Source organism: Electrophorus electricus, chromosome 1 (genome assembly GCF_013358815.1).
Source record: "Electrophorus electricus isolate fEleEle1 chromosome 1, fEleEle1.pri, whole genome shotgun sequence".
Classification (NCBI taxonomy): Eukaryota; Metazoa; Chordata; class Actinopteri; order Gymnotiformes; family Gymnotidae; genus Electrophorus; species Electrophorus electricus.
In genome coordinates this window covers 22518684-22538448 of record NC_049535.1, presented here as the reverse complement: position 1 = coordinate 22538448, position 19765 = coordinate 22518684, and the positions used below count along the sequence as shown (strand labels likewise).

The 19765-nt window shown below is 42.7% G+C and overlaps 1 long non-coding RNA gene across 1 annotated transcript; it reads left to right on the top strand.

The window, feature by feature from the left end:
- The first annotated feature begins 9976 nt into the window (after positions 1–9976).
- LOC118242884 lies at positions 9977–13284 on the top strand. Its single transcript, XR_004777097.1, has 2 exons — positions 9977–10167; positions 11837–13284. It is a non-coding gene; the product is annotated as an uncharacterized LOC118242884 (long non-coding RNA).
- The last annotated feature ends 6481 nt before the right edge of the window (positions 13285–19765 follow it).

The window sequence follows — 19765 nt, the reverse complement described above, 5'->3', positions numbered from 1 at the left end:
TAATCCATGCATAGATTATATTATACAGGCAGCCAAGTAGTAATGAAAAGACTGCATGAGGTAATTAGGTGAAAGGAAAACTAAATCCACAGGGTTATAAGTATTTTCAGTTAATATAATATAAGAGGCACTGTATAACAACTGAGTTGTCATTCAGAGTGGAGACAAATATAAAGGTCTCATTTCTGGCCAAAGATAAATTCTGTCTGGACACAGATCTATTTTACTTTGAGTCTAGTGTTAGTCTATTAGATTAATGATAATGTATTTTATACCATAATGTCTGGAAAACCAACCGTGTTAATAATGAATTTATCTTAAAAAATCACAAGGCATTAATGTACCACACAGATGTCTCTAGCTCCAAATCTTGAGTTCAAAAATGTTGTAATCACTGGAAATATATTACAGAACAGTTATTCACTCAAACTCTTTGAGGTAAAGGTATTTCAGTTTTTTTTCCTAGCTCCCATTACCTTGGAGTCAGGTATGACATCAGAATTCCCATTTAGGTTCATTTGTAGGTAAGACTTTGGGCTATTAATCAGAAAGTTGTGGGTTTGAATCCTGGTCCTGCCATGCAGCCACTGTTGAGCTGCCCTTAATCTTCTCTGCTCCAGTGGTGCTGTATAACCTCTGACCCCAGCTCACAAAGACGTTGTGATATGTAAAGACTGCATTTCATTGTACTGTATATGTACATATGACAAATAAAGGCATTCCATCTGACCTACATCTTCATTAACTGCTCAATTAACTAGTAATTACAAAATCCAGGATCTAGCCATACAGCAGTACACCCCACAGATCTGAACAGCTTTAGAGTTTGCCCCAATATTCAATATTAACATACCCAACATTCTTTATCTTATTTGGATGTAAAACAAGGCACTCTAGAATTTTTAATTGGCCAGCCTTCACTTTACTATTTGTCAAATATGGCAGATAAGAATTCCGACTACAGAGATTAGAAGTGTCTAGAATCAGCAGTGCACACTTTGATTGATGTGTGGCGATAAAAGGCCTGGGAGGTAGTGATGGACACCACCACTCTGCTTTCCACTGGGCTTCAGGCAGAGCCGAGCTGAGCACGGCTGCTACAGAGTGTCCCATTATGAAAGCTTAATACAGCAGAAAGGTTTCCTGACATCACACATTCATATCCATTCAAATCCTGGTGAGTAACTGCACTATACTTTATTTTGCTGCTAGGTACAGTATTGTGGAAGAAAAAAAAGAAAAGAACATGTGCATCTGTTCAGGCTTCATCTTATTTTGTAGTGTTTTTCTACCATGAGCCATTTCAACAGAATATTTTGGTTCGTGACCTACTTTGCAAATAACTCCCCAGCATCCTGTGTCCTCACAAATGGTGGACAGAAATATCCACTGGGTTTCTCTAGTTTCTAAAGCCAGCATCCCTAAAGGCTCATGTTACCTAAAGAGTGTAGGATGAGGTTTCTCTGTGGGGGGGTATTCTTCTTAATTGAGCTGTGATAAATACCCAGCAGTGACATCTGAAAGACCCATGCCTGAAGCACACAGCACTCGAGGTGTTCAATAATGAATGCCATATATAAAGAGTAATGCAGAACCATTTTTCTGCATATGAATTTATGCCACATTTAGATGCTGATACTGATATTTATAGAAGTATGTACTTTTTTGAGTGCAAATTATAACATTACCTCTGTGGGAGCCACAGCACTTTAGGTTTTGGATTATGTTCATAACCTTTTGAATACTGTCACTTTAAAATGTAAGTTACTGCTAAGTCATGACATTATCTTTTAGCTCGATTTTTTGTGTCTTGGGCAGTGGCAGTTTTGTTTGAATTTCAGCGAAGTCAGTGGACCTGGGAACAATACAGTTTTCTTACCGTGTTGCATTTTGAATAAAGAATACCTTTGCTTTTAGAATTTTCCTTGAGTTGTAATTTGTTACAAACCTGAAATAAACAAATTTATTGTTTGTACTTATACGCCAACTCCTGTGGAAGTGTCTCTTTTCCTTTTACGTAGCTGAACTGCGAACTCTCAACATTAAGAATTTGTTAAGAATTCTCAGTTCCGATCTGACTACACTGCTTTCCTGGATGACATCATTGCTAAAGGTAATGTGGTGAAGATATCTAGTGGGGACCTCAGCCATGGTGATGGGAAAGGGGCTTGCCACATCATGGGGTGTTGAAGAAGCTGAAGATCAGAGTGGTGTTTAATTGTAGAGCGATATATCACGGTGCCGTCAGCTGTTACAGGGGCAAGATCTAACCAGCATACTGCTTGGTGTTATCACCATATTCCGGCAAGAGGAGGTGGCTGTCTTGGGTGACATAGAAGCTATGTTCCATTAGGTGAATGTGCTAGAAGAGGATGCTGATCTTCTCTGGTTTCTTTGATGGCCCTCGGGTGACATCATCCAAGATTTGGAGGAGTATAGAATGACTGTACATTTATTTGGTGCAACTTCATCTCCCAGCGGTGCCAACTTTGCTCTTTATAAGTATGCAGCAAGCAGCAGAGCTCAATTCAATGAAATTGGCAATTGACACAGTGTTACGTAATTAGCTGAGGAAGCTGTGTCCTTATATCACAACTTGAAAGCCATCCTTGAGACTGGAGGATGCTGCCTCACAAAGTGGGTAAGCAACAGCCGAGCTGTGTTCTCTGCTATTCCCACAGAACAAATGGTCAAAGACCTGAATCTGGATTTAGACATCCTTTTAGTCGAGTGAGCTTTATGGTGTTTCCAGTATGATAGCTTCAAGTTTAGAATTATTATAAAGCACAAACTACCTATGAGAAGAGGCATAGTCTCCATAGTGAGCTCTCTCTGTGAACTGTTAGGTCTCCTAGCTCCTGTGATTTTGCCAGCAAGGAGGATTCTCCAAGAGCTCTGCAGAAAGAAAATATATTGGGATGAAGTCATTCCTGAACATATAGCTCAGCAGTGGTTCAACTGGATGAAAGACCTCCATCTACTGGAAGACTTTAAAGTGGCTTGGTGCTTCAAGCCAACAGGCTTTGGTGAGATAGCTTTCAGCCAGCCATCACTTTGCAGATGCTAGTGAAGGAGATTATCAAACAGTGTTCTGCAGGAGGCAGAAACAAGTCCAATACATGGCAGACATATTATGGAAAAAAATTGACAAGAGCATGCTTCAATTACAAGAGCAGCAGAAGGAGGCACACAAGACACACAATTTTGCCATCAGTGACATTGTGTTAATTGTTCACATTTGGATTTATGGCATTTAACTGACACTTTTATCCAAAGCAACTTACAATTATGAGTGAGTACAACTTGAGCAACTAAGGGTTAAGGGTCTGGCTCAGGGAACAAATAGTGGCAACTTGGCAGTGGTGGGGCTTCAACCAGCAACCTTCCAATTACAAGTCAAGTACGTTAACCACTGAGCTACCACTTGTTGACCACACTGCACCACGTAACTCATGGATCCTGGGAAAGGCGGTTCCTGGCAAGAATGGTTTAGTGAGCCAGGTCCACATAAAAACCAAGACAAACACATTAGACAGACCTAGCACCAAGATCTGTCTTCTTCAGGAAGCGTGAGGCAGTGGTAAAGACTGTACTCCTGTGGTGTGCCATGTGCTGGTAATCTCTGGCACCAGGTTTTGTTAAACTGAAGACTTGCTGGATAATAATTTTAGTTTATTTATTATTATTATTATTTTGGCTCCTTGTTTTCTTTTGTTTGGTAATTGTATCCAGATAAAGAGACAATTAGGGGCCAGTATGTGGGAGCCAAAGCACTTTAGGTTTTGGATTATGTTCATAACCTTTTGAGAACTGTCACTTCAAGATGTAAGTTACTGCTAAGTCATGACATTGTCTTTTTTTACTTGAATTGTGATTCGTTACTAACCTGGAATAAACACATTTATTGTTTGTACTTTTAGGCCGACTGCTGTGGAAGTTTCTCTTTTACTTTTACGAACCCATGTGTCAAGAAATTGTTTTGACTACTGTGAATCCCACAACCTGCATAACAAATGTACAAGGACAGTTATCTTACTTAATACTTTATTCAGTGTGTACAGTGTGAACACCTCTCCATGAAGGCTTTACTGAAAAAGAAAGTTTCTTTACTGCCGCGGGTCCAAATCATAGGCTACTATGATAAAAGGCAGAATTTGCTTAAACTGCCTAAATATTTAACAGTTTACCTGCTGGGCTGTTGCTGTTTGGTTGCTTCCCCCTGGCCGCAGGGATTCTTTTTCTTTCTCTACCACCCCTTTGAGATGCTGAGCTGCAACATGCAGTTGGTAAAATGAATTTTGCTTCTATCTGCTTCCATTAGCTTCTAAGCAAAAGTCATCCACACCTTTCTTGAGTCACACCCTGATGCCTGGGTTTAGGCCTTCTGGTTATAGTTTGGTTAATATAGTTCAGCATGCATCTGGAATATTATTTTTCTACCAGTGTTAACAGTAACAGGAGAGTTCTTTACAATTTCGCTAATCCTCAAATAATCACGGAAAAGCAATGTATGATTTGTCACCTGAAATGTTTCATGGTTTGTAAGCTACATAGGTACATTATGTAAAGTATTAATCTGTTATGGTACTTCTGAGTCATCTACAGTGCAGAACACAAATTACTGTAGCACATGTTGCTTACTACCAGACATGCACAGTAAGGAGCACAAGTAATAATTTAAACAAAATATTTGATTCCATTAACATTACAGTGAATTAATTCCAGAGCTCATTTAAATGAGGTGCTTTCAGCAGAAAGGCACACATTGTCATTGCAATTTCAAACATTTTCCCTTTGCCATATAACAGCTAGAATAAATTCATTAATTCATTAAAAAAATAGAATACTAATACTGTCAGTTTAAATTTGATGCTGGGGTCTAATTATAGTCTCTTGGCACAGTTATATTGCTTCTAGATAATTGGTTTGTATAGTGAGAACGCACAGTTTGTGCTTCTCAGATCTGGCCTTGCACTTCAAACACATGGGTCCACAACACTGGCTGGTCTAACATGCCACTCAACACCGGCTGACCTAACATCCCACTCAACACCATCTGATCTAACATGCCACTCAACACCATCTGATCTAATATGCCACTCAACACTAGCTGATCTAACATGTCACTCAACACTAGCTGATCTAACACGCCACTCAACACTAGCTGATCTAACATGTCACTCAACACTAGCTGATCTAACATGCCACTCAACACTAGCTGATCTAACATGCCACTCAACACTAGCTGACCTAACATGCCACTCAACACTAGCTGATCTAACATGCCACTCAACACTAGCTGATCTAACATGCCACGCAACACTGGCTGAGCTAACACACTTGCCTTATTCAGCATATTGATACTGCAAAAATGGTCCTTGAACATGGGTCCAAATCTAACCAGCCCACCCACCTTTCTGCAGGTGCATTTATTTCTGTCTAACAAATTAGCAACAAACACGGATGCATCCTAGAAAAATGAGCATTAGGCAGCTTTAATGCCTCAGTGCAGCCACGAACAGAGCCATACATGTGCTCTATACGTGAACAGAGTCCTATATGCAAGGCCGTAGCACTGCATGCTGTGTAAAGAGCAGGCAGCACTGCAGGAAGGCCCTGTCAGCAAGCACCAAGCTACATCACAGACTCAAGCCCCTGCATTTTACTCTCAGTTCAATTCCACTGCACAGACCCAGAGAAATCACTTTTTTTCCCCCAACAATTCCATGTTTGCAGTCGGTCTTTCACGATTCGAAGAGCAGCCACTCTGGAGTGAATTAGCAGAACTTCATGTCCCAGAGTTCAGGCTTTGACTTCATCAGCTCTCCAAGCCTCCACCCTGACCTTAAGTGCTGTGATTGTACTGTGGTGTTGGGAGCTGTTCTCTTGTTATTTGGGCTGAGACCCTCACAAATGCAGGACAGACAGCACATGCCCATGGGCTTTCTGCTTCAAGCTATTAAAAAAACAACAACAACAAAAAAAACACCTTTCCATGCAGTGAACAAACAGACAAACCAAGGATGCCAATTGTTCTTAGAAAATTGTGTGCAGCAGCATTCATTCCAGTGCATAAATCATAATGCACTGTAAAAGCAAGCTGCAGTATGATGCATAGTTCTTTTCTATATTCAGCTCGGTTGTAACTAGCAATGATTAATTTATAATAATGGTAAGGCAATCGCATCGACATGTCGTCATTACTTTTATTACCCACAAAACCAGCCGGTGCAAACAAAGCTCATCATTCCTGCCTTGAACCCATGGGATAAGCAGACAAACATTGTCATGAAATGAGCCTGTCATGAAGTCCAAATATCACATGCTAGGAATAGCAACCATGTACCAGCAAAAGTGGAAAAGGTGCCTTATTTAAACACTCAGAGGGTGGAAACAACAGTTATATGCTGCAGCGTAACAGAAGAGGGCTGTGTGGTGTTACTTCAGATAGAGGGTGTGTGTGTTGGAGATGTGAGGGGTGGGGGGTAATGATGCCGGCGCTCACTAACGCCATTGTCAGATGGTATAGGTTCACACAGCGGATGGAGGAAGCACCAAGAGCTCCCATGCTCCTGAGCCACATTATCCTCCTTGTCTAACCCACATGGAACCTAGATCGCAAAATGGCTGTAAGTGACTGTTGATCTGTGCTAAGGCTGCTAAAGCCTTCACTCTGCACCTACTTACTGATACTCTGTACATCTCAGCCGATCACTTAAATAACCCACTGTCACTTCTTTCTGTGCGAAGTAATCACCTTGATGCAACCTGCCCTGATGAAGGACTCACTCAAACATGAAATGAGAAGGTTGGGGTGTGCAAGAGCAGCCTCAGCTCAATATGGGGTGTTTCCAGGTAAAGTATTCTGTGATTGTTGTGAAGTACAGAAGTTTTGCATTTTGTGCAATACTGTAAAATCTATTATTAGTGCTATACAATACTGAATGGACTATATACTGTAAGTGCCTATTAACCATTCTCTCCCTCTTACCACCACACAGGCTGCTTACTGTTTGCAATGTTTATTGGCTGTTTTTTATGGCTTGTCTTCATTGGTCTTATTGTGTGTATTTATTTTATTGCTGTTGCTATTGTTATCAAGTGCCAGCATTTTAACTGTGGCTTCTGGAAATCTGCATTTCATCCCTATCTTACTCAGTAGAGAGAATAACAATAAACAATTAATAAAAAAATGTTTTAATTAATTTTAAACAATTAAAACTCAACAGTTTGTGTGCCTTTGAAGCCTCAACATGTTTTGCTGCATTATATGGCCACACCACACTGGCCAGGTACCGATCAGACAGTTGCATTGTTGGGTTGAGAGAGTTCTGCTACCCAAAAAATATCCAAGCATCCATGTTCCTGCATTCACCTCCTGACCATTGATGAAGACTTGGAGAATGGCATAAACTGTGCATGGCTATTGATGGGCTGTAGCCTCTATCTGTGCACCTCTGTGGCTGTTTAGAAAATAAATGTTTATAATAAATTGGTTGGTGTATGTTGCACTCCTGCAACTGGAGCATGTACATATGAATATGCTGCAACTAAGGTTTGTGGGTTCTGAAGGAATAAGCAATGCCCAACCCAAATTTCCTTTGCTGTACCATGAACTAAAATCTGCCAATATAGCTGTAACCTAATTCGGTCACACCACAAATAATGGAAAAAGACGATGTAATTTAACTATGGAAGGTCTACATCCCACAAAACTGTTTAAGCAAATAATTTCTGGAAGGCCCTTGCCAGCTGCTAAATTCACTCTGTTCATTTGGATTTGCTAGTCCTGAGGTCCAGCTGGCCCTGAGGTCCAACAGAATAGCAGAATTAGCTTCAGGATGAGCGGTATGGCAGTTAGCGCTGTCACGCTGTTATAGTCCAAGTTCTTCTTTCAGGGAATTTCAGGATGGATGCTGAAGAGCATCAACAAATAAATGTCAGACTTCGTTACAGTCCTTATGGAATATGGTAATGGCATTAGCGTAAGTGTTTCTGAGTGCCGTTGAAGTGCTAGAACTACCCCATGATAATGAAATGGTTAAAATTATTGGTTTGGGTATAGAAGTAACATCACTTCTATGTCAAAACTTGTCATTTGGTGAAGACTTGGGAGAAGAATCTGGATGCCAGTGTATAAGGAATCTGCTAAACAATACATAGATAATACACCATTGCCAACCAAGATGCACCAGACCACAGAGGAAAACTACACAACTGACAAAGTTAAGGTCCACATTAGCGAAGGTTGTGTAACAAATGCATTTATCACTGTAAATTTTCTTTTAAAGTTGCTTATCACAAATGTAAACTTCAGGATTTTTTTGCAGTTTCTTGGAATATTTGATATGGAACATGTAATAAATCTCAGCTGGCCTAAATGAACCTCCAGAAGTTAAGATTTGGTTGCTGAGCTGATGTGATTGCGGCTACATCAAACAGCACCCTCATCTTTATGCCTTGGGCCAATTTGCAGTTTTCTGAGGCAGAGCAGGGTGTTGATTTTGTTTGCATGACTGCACAAAAACCTCTCAAAGTTATTCTCAGGGTAAACGTATTCCTAAAAAAAATATAAGTGCAGCTTGACAGAAAGAATGAAATAGTCCCAGAAAAATTACCCCCTTTGGTTGAGAAGAGAAAATATGTAATGAATGTATTAAATGCACATTACTATTTTTCTAAAGGCCATCTACTTCAGAAACCATTCAATATTCAGACACACTGAGAGCCATAACACTTTTATTTTTGGTGCTCAAGCACAAAGCACTGCTCTGAAATGAATTTCATATGCAGGGGACATGTCCGCCTTCCCTCCATCTTAGAAATATGTTCGGAGAAATTTCTCACAGTCCTAATGACAGATGTCAGACCTAAGAAATCAGAACGTATTACAATGATACCCTTTTAATTCACGGCCCGAGGTTACACACTGGACTGGCGCGCTGCCAAATCATGCAACGTCTCGTGTCCAAGACATGGGCCGACCTCTCTGGAGAGCAGCCAGTTAGCGGCGCGTTCACACGCAACAGCTGTGCCTTACCACTGGGCTGCGCTGCAGAGGCAGAGTGAGTCTGCACATGGTCCGGATGCATAGACAGGGCGTCGTGTGGGTCCTCAGGGAAATCTCGACAATAACCTGCCAAATGCGGGAACGAAACAACTGAACAACCACTAAGGAGCCTCATGAAATAAAATCCGTCGTCTTGTTTTTGCTGCATGCGAGTCCGTGGGCCACGGCGGAGCAGAGAACGTGATTGCCTCTCACAATAGCACATAATGACATTTCCTCACTTTCAAGGCAAGTGCCGATTATGCCGTTGTTGTCTGGTAAAGTGGTGATCGAGGCGAGGTTTCTTTCAGCAGGCAGCTACCGCGGTTTCGTTCTATTGCTGTGGCTCTCGGAACCACGGACAAACCATGCAGGGGTTGGGAGGGAACGTGAATCTCCAAGAACAGAGCAGTTAGTACTGGCCAGATTGACTCAGCGTCACCGGGGGGGGGGGGCACTTGTACATGCATTCAAAAAGAACGATAGTTACACGTTGCTGTCATTTGTAGGTTCATATGACACTTTCTTTTTTTCTTTTTCATTGTACTGAAAACATAATCTGATTGTCAGACATTCTACTCTAATACGTCTTGCTGTCAGCATAATTGTAAATCAAATTGACCTCGTTGGCCGATTTTAAACGAGCCACTGTGAATACTGCACTTCCTGTTTCACCAAAAAGTTTACGTTTGTGTCTGAAACGCGCAAGCAGCAATACAAATTCAAACGCACGCCCAGTATAAATAAAGAATCAATGTTTCAGACCTGCGACAAGGTAAAGTGGAGTAAATGAGGCGAGGCGAGCAGTTTGGGCGCAATGGTGTGGTGAAAGCTGCAAGCCTCCAGAACGAGTCTACATCTGCCTTTGCTTCATGACTGGAACAGAAATACATCTAACAGAATATTCCTTTACCTGTTCCCAGTGTCCTTCGGATGTTTGAACACCAGAATGCTTCCGTGTCAATAGCACTCACAGGATGACCCAATCACCACCATTCTGAGGATTCTGACCAACTTACTTCTAAAATGTTCAGAATGTAATAAGGTGCATACGTAGAAATCTTGCTTTAGGTGCTAAAATGATATAGTACTGAAGACAAAAAAAGATAAGCATGAAGGTAAGATGATCTGGATACCAGAACCTTTTTTAGGAGACTTTATATCCCAAACACACATTTCAGAATATATTTACACAGTGCAATTTCCACACACTTAGAGTGGCAGATCTCTGAAAATAACCTAAATTATATTCAGGAAAAGGGCAAGAGAACAGGTTGATGTGGTGCAGTGTGCCAACATTAGCAATGTAAAAATTATTTGAAATATTAGCTTTGATGTAGTTTCCTGCACTGAATGAAAAGTAATGAAGACAAGTTGAAACCCGATGTGAATAGCAGAAGGCTCCAGTGTCAATAGCACTCACAAGATGCTCCCATCACCGTCATTCTGAGGATTTACATGAGCAGGTCAAATTTGCATACAAATCGAGATGGTATATCTTTTTGAAAGAGTCAGGAATATATATTTTATGGTTTATTTTGAGCTTTATTAAAGCATGGGTGTGCTTTGTCGAAAAGTAGAATATTAGAATGAGAAATGGAGATATAAACAGAATTAGCAATTAATGGAGATGCAGTTACAGTAACAGTTGAAGGGAAGTTACTGAAAAAGTAAGGGTTGTTTTAACCTTTTGAAAGTCAGAAAAATAAAAACAGTTTATGCTGCCATATCGTTATTGTAAATAAGGTTGTTAGTCAAGGTTATCAATGGAAAATGTATGCAAACTCTTGAAAAAATGATCAATTCAAAAAAGGGTAAGAGAGTTCTGGTGGGGTGTTTCACCTGTTCTGTCATATAAAAAACATAAAGTCATAGGTATCTGCCCTTGACACAAGAATTCTGTCGCATTGTGTGCAGTGTAGTACAAAACAGCCTGATCAAAGGAGATTTTGAGCGTGTTCAAAGGAGGCCATTAAAAACAACCTTTTGTCTTTAGTCTACAGTCCTGCAGTTTGCAGGTAGAAGAAATTAATTGCCAAGAAAAAGTGGCATACAAAGATGTGGCATAAAAACTGGAAACAAATGACAGAGATCCCTAATGTGGCAGCACAGAACCACCCAGTGTCATTTGCACTTGATAACATCGGTGCCCTGTCGGAGTCTCCTATTGAAAAGCCCTGAATAACATATTCAGAAATAGAGTGGGAGGTTACATGAAAACACTGTTCTCCAAAAGAAAAACAAAAAACAAACCACTGATGCTTATCTGAACTTTGCTAAAGACCACCTATGTGTTTCACATCACTACCAGAGAAAAAAAGGGCAAAAGTTGGACTTTCTAGTCAATGTATGCAATGTTATGTTTGGAGAGGCTGCATAGGAAGAACTGCATATCACTACTGATATTTTGTTTAAGCCCTTTTCTAAAAACAAGCTCATTCTTCATATGCAGCCCATCACCTGGCTTTCAAAGCATTACAGTATGGTAAAGATAGTTTGGTTTTAACCTTGAAAGATATAGAAGATAGAAAATTTATAGGTTGGAACTGATGTTCAACCTATACATTCAACCTATGCAACAATTAAGTAAAAATATATAGATTATCGCTGTTTACAGCAGAAATACCTTCATTCTTGATATTTTGGCATCCAAAACAATATGGCACTGCAACTGGAGAAAAAATTTGAAATTGATTTATTTTGAAATGAAGACATTTTTTTAATGAACTTTTCCTTTAAGGAATTAAGAGAATTCTTGAACTAAAAATGGCATGTTTCTTGTTACAGAACGCTCCCCTTCCCACTGATCATGTGGTACAGCCCGCCGCGTGCAATTCACTGACTGTCTTGTTTGTAACCACGCCCCTGTTGTTAGCATACACCTGCACCTGGTTTGTCATTATGTACATATTTAAACCCCTGTTGGTGTGGGCTTCTTTGTTGGTCTTTGATTCTCGTTGTGCTTGTAGTTGATGTTGCCTCTGTCCACCCTGCTTGGTTTCCGTGATTTGTGTTTATCATTCATGCTTTATGTAATACATGTCTGTCTCTCTCGAGAATGGTCTGTGTGTGCTGCTCTTTGCCCTGCAGCACTCAGAAAGAGTGACCGCTGCAGAATGCCTACTCTCTCCGTGCTATACGGACTGCTCATGGGGCTGCGCTCAAGGGTGAGCTATCTGGAGAGCACAGAGCAGGCATATCCCGGGATGAATCGCGCTGCTCCAGAGCTAGGGGATACTCCCTTAGCCACGGCTATTCCCAAGGGCCCCTATCACTGATATCCGAAGCTGCTGCCTGGATCCCTGGATGTTGGGGAGAGGACTGCAACCGGAGCTCGTGGCCACACCGGAGAAGAAGGTGAGAGCCTGCTCCAGCCAAGGAGGGGTGTAGTATTACCAAGCCAGGACCACAGGGAGCTGATTGGCTCCAGGATGGGCTCTCCCTGCATGGCTGGCATTACTTGGGCCATAGTTCGTAGCAGCACGTTGGGACCCAGGGTGGATGCTTCCCTCTGCTTGTCCTGCAGGAACAGACACGACTCCAGTGCCTGCCTGTCCAGCAGGCGCTGTATCGGTGCGCTTTGTTTGTCTGCAGGCGCACTGACTCACTCTCACATTCACCCACGGTGAGTGCGGTATGTTTGTCGTGGCTGGGTCCCACCAAGGATGCTGCCGCCATTGAACTCCATTACCAGGTCTCCGGACCCACTGCTGAATGTTGCAGCCGCGCGTTCGGACCCACCATGGAGCGTCGCCGGACTGCCCTGGGAGAGACACAGACTTCGCCTTTCCACCTCATGTACTGAGACCTCCCTTTTTGGTGGCTCCTAGCCAGCCTTGTGTTGGGTGGGCACCAAGCTTCGCCATGCTTTGTATGTGTTTATGTATAAATGTATACATGGCATCCTAGGGTTCACTGTCCCGGGAATGGATGTGTCAGGAGCTGTGCCCCTTGGGGGTGTGGTACTGTCATGGAACACTCCCCTTCCCACTGATCACATGGTATGGCCCACCGCGTGCAGTCTTGTTTGTAACCACGGCCCTGTTGACACACACCTGCACCTGGTTTGTCATTACGTATGTATTTTATACCCCTTTTGGTGTGTGCCTCTGTTGGTCTTTGGTTCTCATTGTGCTTGTCATGTCGATTTTATACATTACTCATATTCACACTGGATGTTACATGTGAGTGCCATGTGTTTATTGTTTGTGTCCGTCAATAAATGTGTCTACGTCCAGGGAGTCTGTGTCATGCTCCTTGCCCTGCGGCACTCGGCCAGTCACACTTCAAAAAATCACCCGAAAGGCAAGAAGGGTTCTATGAGCATTATGCAAATGAGATCAAATGACTGGTCCCCTAACAGATTTAATTCTCTCCCAGCCACTGTAGCATTCCAGGTGAAGTGTGCTTCAGAGACGTTCTTGGCCAGTCTGGGACCTCAGAATGACCCCCTGGCTCAGCCAGATTTTTATTCATTTAAAGATGAGCGATGGGTTACAATGCACACAGCTCAGCAATCTCCCCTCACATAGACAGCTTCTCATTACACACAATTGTGTCAGTATGTCACATATAATTCAGGTACAAGTTAATGTATTTCTGTTATGTGATGTGTCAATGTGCCAGATGATCTGTCCTTTTGATCATAAATATCATATTTCTAATTCAGTTTCTTGATTTAAATCACAAATTTGTTCATATTTCTTAGTGATCGGTAAAGTGCTATTATAACTATGCTATAAACTGGTGCACTTAGATGTGGTGAAATGCATTATTCATAGATCCTCCTGTCAGAGGTGAGCTATACACTAGCACACTACTCTGAATCCAGTTTAATATAAACCAGGGCTCTTATCTAATTTCTTTAAGTAGGAGTGCAGACCTGGGTTTTAGTCCTTTATATCCTAATGCCTTTACTTATATGGCCAGTGCCAAGACATGGTTCAAGATTCGTACGTTTACATTGAGAGGATTAATAACTATGGTTCAAGGTATGATTATACTCAAGGATCATGATTATATTCAAGGATAAATTCTGTCCATTTTGAGGAAGTATATTTTGTATGCCAGGGTGCATCTAACTTGGCAAAGGGCTTCTTTAATGAAGCATACAGCCACTGCAGCTGCTAAAATACATCACAAACTTTGGGGACAGCACAATTACAGTTTGATCGAGGGCTGAGCCTGACCGTGTGGTGTGCAATATCAATGGGTTTAATGGAACTTGTGAGAGTTGGCCGCTTGTATTCTTTAAAGAGTTGATTGTTTCACGATTAAAGTGTAATCTGCACACTTCAGTGGGTTTCTTGTGTGCATTCTCATTTCTCTCTCCTCTGGTTTATTCTGTTGATCACTATTTCTCACTCATCATCAGAGCTCAGGGTCTTTAATCTGTTTTATCTTTAACACGCTGCAGCTCGTTGCCATGCTGTGTGACGGAGGCTGATGGTATGGGCCGTAGTGTAGATTCTCTGCATTTTGGGCTGCACGTGCTCAGTGGGTGATGCTTTGTTTTCCTCATGATGTATAGCGCTCTGGTGCCCATTAAGAACCACCACCCTGCAGAGTTTAGTTCTGTCCCTGATCTAACACGACCGATCCTGTTATTCCATTGGTCCTTCAGTGGCACTTATATATTAGACCCAGGTATGTTAGAGTAGGGTTGGAACTGAGCCTTGCAGGGTAGTAGGTGTCTAGAATTGGCCTCATGTACCGTGATGCACGTTTCTGCTGAAACTGAAGGCAAGGCTGCTAAGCTGAATGACACCTGACAATGGCTCAGCTTGCGAGAACACTTGCGCCGCGCTGGTCCTCAATCCAAGGTGATGTCAGAGCCCCTCAGGTTTTGCCGTTTGGATGAACCCAGACAAGATGTGTAAATGGCCCAAGGCAGCCTGTCAGCCATGGCTGGACCTTGTGCTGCACGTGACTGTAGAGCTCGACTGGATAAACTACAGCTGTATCCACAATCTCGAGGTTTTAAGAGCCCATCTTGCTGCTTACAATTTTGAATACCATGTAAGTGCCTCGTGCACATAGCAAACTCTCCAGTTAATGAACTCCTGTTCTGCCTACAATAGCTTAGAAAAGCACGATAGGAGTTAATTTAACAATGGAGGAGTTAATTTAACAATGGTGATTTTACTGTGTCGAATTCCACGATGTGTTAATTAATTGAAAGCTCATCAGTGTTTTACGAGCACATAGTTGGCTACCTAAATGAGATGCTACATCAGTTCAGATGGAAAAAAAACTAATTACAGTAGTGCTTTCAATTACTCTGGCTTTCCTAAGATTTTACCAAGTCTCTTTTATTAGAAAACTTCCATCTGATTCAGTGAGCTCATCATTAGCTGCAGATCTACTGCACAGAGCAATGAATCATTAAACCAAGATTTTCACAGTCTGACATTTCCATAGTGTCTCACTAATGATGAAATCATTTCTTAGGTGATGCAGACACTGTTTTTTGCACACTGTATTCCAGATGTGTGCCGAGGTAGTGACAAAGAAGTGAATTACATTGGTGAGCATGACATCACCCAAACTGGGGAAGTCATGTGACATTTAAAGATCAACCAGCCATAGAGATGGAACAGACAGCAGCGCCTTTAAGACAATCGGAAGGGGAAAGCTAATTATTGTCCATCACACAAGCGATCACCAAGTATGAAAAGCACCTCATTTAGACAGGCAAATTAGGGAGCTCACGTAAGCCTACAACTCAAATCCAGCAACATTTTAATGTTGCAATCACCAGGCAGCCAGGTAGCAGATGCTTTGTTTGCACAGGAAAGGAGACTGTTAAAGCAGATGAATTAATGGCCTCCAATTTATCCCTCTCCAAGAAAAAAGGCAGGCTGTGTTTGTAACTTTTTTTTTGTCTCTTGTCGAGCTTTGCGCAGCTGTAGTCAACACTCTGTACCATTCCAAGCTCAGAACACCACGCTGCTACACAGGGACACATTGGCGCATTAAGTGGTACTGACTCCCCTGCATCAATATGAGAAACAATGGGGCATATTTCCCCAGAACACAAGGGCCCATTGATCTGGTGGTGCTTTAAAAGCACTGGCGGAAAGGGGGGTGGGGCTGGGGGGTGGAGGTAGGGGGGGGCACATCTCCAGCAGGGCCGGCAGTAGTGCATTACCCCACAGCCGCGAAAAGACTGCAGAGGGGAGAGAGTGGGGAGAGATGCTCTCACACACTCTCACACACTATCACACTCTCACATACTATCACTCTCTCTCTTACACTCTCACACACTATCACTCTCTCTCTTACACTCTCACACACTCTCACACTATCACACTCTCTCTCACACTATCACTCTCTCTCTTGCACTCTCACACACTCTCACACTATCACACTCTCTCTCACACTCTCACACACTATCACTCTCTCTCTTACACTCTCACACACTCTCACACTATCACACTCTCTCTCACACTCTCACACACTATCACTCTCTCTCTTACACTCTCACACACTCTCACACTATCACACTCTCTCTCACACTCTCACACACTATCACTCTCTCTCTTACACTCACACACTCTCACACTATCACACTCTCTCTCACACTCTCACACACTATCACTCTCTCTTACACTCACACACTATCACACTCTCACACACTATCACTCTCTCTCTTACACTCTCACACACTATCACTCTCTCTTACACTCTCACACACTCTCACACTCTCACACTCTCTCTCACACTCTCACACATTATCACTCTCTCTCTTACACTCTCACACACTCTCACACTCTCACACACTATCACACTCTCTGTCACACTCTCACACACTATCACTCTCTCTCTTACACTCTCACACACTATCACACTCTCTCACACACTATCACTCTCTCTCACACTCACACACTTGCCCATGAGTCCATTCTTGTGTCCAATGTGGAGTGCAGAGGGAAAGGGGAAAGAAGCCCACTCACACACTCCTTTGTAGTTTCTCCCACAGACACTCATACACTCTCTCACAGAGACACACACACACAGACACTCTCACACTCACATACCCTCTCACACAGATACACTGACGCATGCTCTCACACAGACACACAGTCACTCAGAACAACACTCCACTGCTGCCACGGCAGGCCATCAGTACTTTCAGCTCCCTTCGCACCAAAGGTCTAGATCAGCACCACATCTCACTCTCACCATATCATGTCAAGCCCATGCTCCTGACTTTACAGCTTCCTGTATCGTCAATACTGTACACACACCTGAATCAGCTTCATCATTGTTATGTAACCTGTTTTTTTTGTTGTTGTTTTTTTTTTGGGGGGGGGAGGTACAATTCAATGCACACCAGAATTTCTGCTGTCAGCTGTCGGAAGCGTAGGCCTGTCATGACAAGATGAAGCACTCTAACAGACCTCGTAGGGGAGCGTAGTTGTCAGCTCTGTGTCTCATCTCCAGAAACAGCGCGTGCTTGCTGCCATAGCCTTCTCAAACACTGCTTCCAGTCTGCACATTCAGAACTCTCTGCATATGCTGGAGACTGTTTACCCACAGTAGAATTTTAAAAAATACCCTAGTGACTTTTGTACTGAGGTAATAAAAGAGTGTTTACAGGGAAAAGAGGCTTAACATTACATTAGACATATAAAGAACATAAAACTTGAGAGAGTATAGAGATTCTGTGTCCTTCCAGAATGATTTGTATACAGGGCAGAGGCCTCTAGAGGTTTGCGCTCAGTTTGCATATATTGATTAACATATGGTTTGGATGTAATGGTGGAGGATGCAAACACTAATATGTAAAAGAGGGTGGGGTGAATACATAATCATTTCTGACAAATGTATAAAAATGTGGGTTCTTCGTGTGATTGTTAGACATTCTCCAGAGGGTGCCTCAATTATGCTTGTTAACATTAAACTGTAATAAAGGACGGGAACAGCTATTCTCTTTAACAGATTCTGAAGTCTGCATCTTTTTTTCTGTTTGGATGCGTAACTTTAAAACTAGCTGATTGGGGACTTTATGAATGACAGTACAAAGACACGCCACTTAAAAGAAGAAGAAGAAGAAGAAGAAGAAGAAGAAGAAGAAGAAGAAGAAGAAGAAGAAGAAGAAGAAGAAGAAGAAGACAGCACAACAATTATAGGGCCTGCATCTCTAGTACATACATTTATATTTGTTCTAAAATAGCTGAATATATAATGATTAGGTGTTCACTTTTTCAGGAAAATACATAATAGTGGTTGTTGTGTTAATATTTTGTTTTTGTTATTCTTCTGTGTGATAATGTTGTTTTTCTTGTCCTTATTATTATTGTTGTTAATGGTCATATTATGTTCAGTTGAATATTTTTAGTAGCTTGCCTATGTGATCATTTAAACATTTAAGCCAGAGGAATGTCAAACCTCCGTGGTGGTAGAGCAGCTGCTGCCATTTGAAATTCATAAATGCATTGTTGCCTTACATTTCCCTCGACATGCCGCCATGGTTTCCGGACTCTAAACGGCTGCTGGCAGACGGTGCACTGGCCCCGTCATGGCTCCCCTGCCGTGGGCGTGGGTGTTGCCGTGGTAGCAGGGGCTTGCTCGTGGCCGTCATTGCTGACATCAATCCTGCCTGGGTGCTGGGAGAGCTGGCCACACCTCACACTGGGCTATCGCTGTTGCATGTGGGGTCCGTCGCTAACACTGGGGGTACAGAGGTGTTTCCAAACTAAGAGGTGACTAAGGACATGTCTGACCTGCCACCTGAACGCTGCCACAACCTGGCCGGCTCCTGCTGGTCAATGGTTCCAGACCATCCAGCAATTCTACGTTTTGATTTGTTCCGGCTGCTTCCATGCTTTATCCAGAACCGCAGAACACCGATTACTTGGACATGATGTGCTGGGAGGAGGAACAGAATGGGAATTTGAGCTCTCTGTGGGTGAAAACCTTTCTGATTGGATTAAGAGCCTCTGTTGTGGATAGTTTCACGCCTGGCACGCTGAATGGTGTCTAATAACCAGAGGACTGACAAGGCTTAGCAGGGGAGATGACACACTTTGCTTGGTATGTGAGGGAGAGAGTGTGAGCTGTCCTGTGGCACCTCCCTGCTGATCGACATGAGCGTCAGCAATGCGGTGGTGTTAGCACACCTCTCACACACCTCTCACTCCTCACTGGCTAACACACAGACATCCACCGCACTCAGAAGACCACAAGGCCGCATAGTTTCCTAATCCATGATTTCATTAACTTGATGAGAAATTACGCAGCGTACCAGGTTTCTCTTACAAATGGACAAATGACTGATTTGCTTAGGGGTTCCATCACAGCCAGGACAGCAGCGTATCTTTAACCTCAGCACTGATCAGCCAACTGGCGGGTCTATTCTCTGTAATCATCATCGCTGCTCCTGGGATGATGCTTCCCCACCACCTTCCATTCTTCTGCTGTCTCCTACAAAAGGGGGAGGAATGAATGGGGAGAAATGAAGGGCAGAATTCAAAACAGGCCTTCACCTTCCTTCCCCGGGTGAAATCGGAGCGCCATCTCTCAGCACCAGCTCAGAGAGGGAATTTCGCACCGGAGAATACCGGGAGATAAGCAGATTTCACTATATCACAAGATCGCTGCAATTAGAAAGTGTAAAGCTCGTCTCTGCGTGGCCGATGTCATTGCCGGAGCCTCGCTGCGTGTAATCTAGCACAGGTGCAATTCAGAGCAGATAAAGGGATGGAGAGCAAG